This window comes from Choloepus didactylus, chromosome 16 (genome assembly GCF_015220235.1).
Source record: "Choloepus didactylus isolate mChoDid1 chromosome 16, mChoDid1.pri, whole genome shotgun sequence".
NCBI lineage: Eukaryota > Metazoa > Chordata > Mammalia > Pilosa > Megalonychidae > Choloepus > Choloepus didactylus.
Window position 1 is genome coordinate 56,994,185 of NC_051322.1, and position 5,183 is coordinate 56,999,367.

The following is a 5,183-nucleotide window of genomic DNA, read 5'->3' on the forward strand; positions in this document are numbered from 1 at the left end:
AACAAATCGCAAGCACCCATTAATAGAGACCTTAAATAATTGTCCAAAAAACAAAGCAAAACAAAAAAAGGGAGGAAGGCAGCAGTGCCCTGTGCTGTGTGTGTGTGTGTGTGTGTGTGCATGTGTGCATGCATGCACATACACCACAGTAACAAAAAAGGCAACTGCCTCCTTTTGACACTGGGCATCTGTCTCCGTTTGCTATGACTGCTATGACAAACACCACAAACTGGTTGGTTTAAACAACAGGAATTTATTGACTCACAGTTTGGAGAGTGTCCAAACTGTGTCAGCCAGCCAAGCCTTCTCTGGAGTCTGTAGGGTTCTGGTGCTAGTAAGTAATCTCCTTTACCCGGCAATCTCTTTCAGTCTCCTCCTGTGGCTTTACTCCCGTGTCCAAATTTCCTTTGCTTATGAAGACTCCAGTCAGACCAGGTAAAGCCCCACCTGATTCAGTTTGGCCTCATCTTGGTGGGATCTTTGAAGATCCTCTTTACAAATGAGTTCATACCCACCAGACAGAGGGTAGGGTTTGGACAGGCCTTTGTGGGGTACCTGATTAGGTCTTCCCAGAGAATTAGGTTCAGTGGATTTGGGCAGGGTTTTGTTTGTTTATTTGTTCCTAATCAAGAGCCAGGCTGGGTTTTTGTGCAACTTGCCTCCGGGCTGCAAGCACCATCGATAGCTGCCTGGGGTGAATGAGTGGCTCTGGAAACAGGATGGTTTTGACAGTGTGTATGGCCCGGGAGACGCTGAAGCATCTGTGAAAACACAGCAGGCCCAGAGAACTCAGGTGGTGTTGAGGATCCAGATGTACCTGAGGCAAATGAAGTCTCCTCTCATGATCCATCTCCTTGAATTGCAAACTTTTTTTTTTTCTGTGTAGTTTAGCATTAGAGATAGTTTGATTATTTTCCCCATGACCATATAGGGTTCCCTATACTTCCTAGATATAGTTGTGTTTTTTTTTTCCAATGGTAAAACATCAGACTCCAAAAATAGTCCTTAAAGTGGGTCAAAAGTCATTTCTAGATCTTTGAGGGTACAAACATTACCAAGACCAAAGTTTTAAGTGCCTGACACCAGTTTGGGAGTCACCATAAATGAAAGATCAGAATTAGGTGCTATTTTTCTTCATATTGTGTCACCTTTGTGTTTCCCACCAAATCTGGCCTAGTAACCACTTCTGTTATCAGGAGAGTCTTTCTTTTGGATTTCCTTTGCTACTTAGGCAGATGCTTCCTTCCTCATTTCGGTTATTTAGGTAACGGATAATGTTTCTGCTATTTCTTTAAACATTCAATTGAAGAAAGAATGCAAAGATATACCTCTGTTTCAGTTTCCTTCCATTGCCAGCATATTTTTCACTGCTATTAATTTGATTTTCAGAGAAAAATGAAAGTTCATAATATAAATCAGAATAACAATGTTATTTTAATATTTAAAATTCACTTAGAAATAAAAAGTTATTCATTAAACTATCTAAAAACACTGTTGTATTTTTAGAGGAGTTGTAGATTTACAGAAAGATCATGCACAAAATAGAGTTCCCAAATACTGCCCTCATTTTTAACATTTTGCATTAGTGTGGTAACTTTGTTACAATTGATGAGAGAGTATTATAACAATGTACCATTAGCTATAGTTCCATGTTTACCTTAGAGTTCACTGTTTGTGTTATACAGTCCTATCATTGTTTTTTGTTTTTGTTTTGCTTTTAATTTTTTTCTAGCAACACATACACCACCTAAAATTCCCCCTTTTAACTACATTCAGATATATAATTCAGTGGTGTTAATTACATTCACAATGTTGTGTTAACATCCCCACTATATATTACCAAAACTTCCCCATCACCCCAAAGAGAAACTCTGCACCAGTTAAGAACTAACTCCCCAGTCACTACCCTACTCTGGCCCCTGGTAACCTCTATTCTGGTTTCTGACTCTGTGAATTTGCTTGTTCTAATTTTCTCATATCAATGAGATCATACAATATTTGTCCTTTTGTGTCTGACTTATTTCACCCAACATGATGTCTTCAAGGTTCATCCATCCTGTCCTATGTATAGAAACTTTGTTCCTTTTCACAGCTGAATAATATCCCATTATATGTATATACCACAATTTGTTTATCCATTCATCAGCTGGTGGACACCTTTTGGCAATTGTGAATAATGCCACTATGAACATCGGTGTGCAAATATCTGCTCGAGCCTCTACTTTCAATTCTTTTGGGTATATTTCAAGCAGTGGGATTGCTGGTCATATGGCAATTCTATACTTAATTTGTGAGAAACTACCAAACTGTCTTCTCCAGCAGCTGTACCATTTTACATTCCCACCAGAAATGAATTGGTGTTCCTGTTTCTCCACATCCTCTCCAACACTTGTTTTTTTTTTTTTTTTTTTTTTTAAGTAGTAGCCATTCTAGTGAGTATAAAATGGTATCTCACTTTGGTTTTGATTTACATTTCCCTAATGGCTAATGATGTTGAGCATCTTTTCATGTGCTTATTAACCATTTGTATAACTTCTTTGGAGATATGTCTATTCAAGTCTTTTGCCCATTTTTAAATTGGGTTGTTTGTCTTTTTATTGTTGAGTTGTAGGATTATTTTTATAAGTTCTGGATATTAAACTCTCAGCAGATATTTCAAATATTTTCTCCCATTGTGTAGGCTGTCTTTTTACTTTCATGATGAAGTCCTTTGAGGTACAAAAGTTTTAATTTTGACAAAGTCCCATTTATCTATTTTTCTTGTTGTTGCTCACTCTTTGGGTGTAAAATGTGAGAAACCATTGCCTAACACAGGGTCCTGAAGATGCTTCCCTACATTTTCTTCTAGGAGTTTTATAGTCCTGGTTCTTATATTCAGATCTTTGATTCACTTTTATTCGATTTTTGAACATGGCGTGAGGTGAGGGTCCACCTTCATTCTCTTGCGTGTGGAGATCCAGTTTTCCCAGCACCATTTGTTGAAGAGACTATTCTTTCCTGATTGAGTGGACTTGGCAGGCTTGTCAACAATCAGTTGGCCCTAGATGTGAAAAAACGCTGTTCTTTTAACCACCTCAGTTGTTTTAGAAGATAATTTAAGCAAATATTTTCTAAAAATCCATTTTTACATTGAAACCCACTGAAGGACCATTAGGCATTTTGTCCCTGCCTGGGATTCTGCTGGAAGAAAAGTTCATTGCAGTGTTTGAGCTCAAAGACACGTCCAGAGATTGTCTTGTTCAATGACTCCTCAAGCCAGCAGGTTGTCAGAATCCAAAGAATGTAAAAAACAATAGAAACATGCTATTTTGGAATTATGAAAGGAATGCATGTTGTGGGTTAAAACAATTCCAATAGTACAGAAAGCTATCAAGTAGAAATTCTCCTCTCCTCTCCTTCCCTCCCAACAATCTTCAGTGCCACAACTCAGAGTTACCATTTTATCTTTTTAGTTCTGATGGTCTCACCATAATTCTCATACACTTATCTTGTTTTATCAGCTTAGGTAGTATCAGTTACTCCCTGCTAATAAAAAAAAAGTGAGGAGTTGAGCTCAGTGATCTGTCTCTCACCTCCCTTTCCCCCATAACTCTCAATTTTTCTTAATTATTTTTAGTTCTTCTAGTACCTACTTGAAAACTTTATATAATATACTTAGAACTCCATTTTTGATCCATCGATATTAGGATGTTTCTAATGATTCTTCATTATAGAAGATGGAGAGATGAGGGTGTGGTCAAGTTTAGTGGCCAAAGATGGCATTTATCTCTCTATGAACCGAGTCATTCCACTTAGTTCTAGAGTGAATATTTGTAATATTGTTTAAAATAATATTATTTTAGACACTTTATTACTTTTCCAATTTTAGAACTAACCTATAGACGAGGCTCTGAACCTGTACCTAGAGTATACGTATACACCCTACATATAACGGTATAATGCCCTGACCCTTAACAACGTGAAGGGAAGTTGGGAGAAGGGAGGATGGAGTGTATACATGGCAAGGTGATCTGTTGAGCATGATGGAGTGGAGCAGGCTTCAGAGGTCTTTGCAGAGCCAAGATCTTGGAGGGAAGGGAAGCCCAGAGAGTTGAGCCCGGCACTGGGGGCCTCTTTTCCCCTCAGTGAAGTTGCTGATTTGAATGAAATGGTTGAGCGGTGAGGCAGTGAGCAAAAAGGGAAAGATAAGAAGCTGAGAAGCTGAGTAAAGCTTTTTTATAAAAAAATTACATTCAGGGCTGGCTGGGTAGTAAAAATTAGGGTTCCGAGCCTGCTAGGAGCAGTCCTGGTGAACACCAGGCTTTCAGCTGGGACTGGAGAGGCAATTCCTCCCTTCAGGGAAGAAGAGCTGACTGACATGCAGCCTGGAGTCAGCTCAGCCTCTGACTGAATTAGGGCAGTGAATCAGCAGGAAGTTCATGAGTTCGTTTGTTTGTTTCATCTTCTCTCCTTTTATTATAGGCCTGTGTTTTCCAGGGGCACCAAAGAGGCTCTGTGTTATTTCCTGGTGTTTAAGATAAACAACTTACATGCTCATTTTCCTCCTGCAGTGGTTTAAAAGGTGCTTCTGACACTTCCAAAACCTAAACACAACACAGAAGCTTTTCTGTTTGTTTTTTTATTCTTTGTCAGACTATATGACAGATGTCTGGAAGGATATTAACCAAATATATAGTGTTTCTTGGTGCCTGGCAGGTTTTCAGGTGACTTTTACTTTCTTCTTTGAATGTTTGAAATTCTTTTTGGTTTTAAAATGAGCATGAAAAAAATGTTATAAAACGAGCTGTTTATAATGTATACCTACATTTACTGGCAAATCTTGATTATCAGTCACTTTTCTAACATGCTCTTCATTTCGTTTTGTGTTTGGATGCATGTTTCTTTATATGTTTGTATTTGCATGCATATGTATACATAGGAAAACGTCTGCAATAATGTTAGTGATGGTTGTCTTATACTGTGGGTGATTTCTATTTTCTTTTCTCTATCTTTTGGTACTGTTTGAATTTTAAAAATCAGTGTGAATTATAAACAGAAAAATTTCTTTAGGTATAGAGTAATAGAAGATACAGAAGGGTCCATAAAACTTAATGAACCGAACCAACCCTGTCATGCTTGGGCCCCTCTGTAACTAACACACCAGGAGGTCATCCAGTCCCTGTATTAACAACTCAGGTCATATA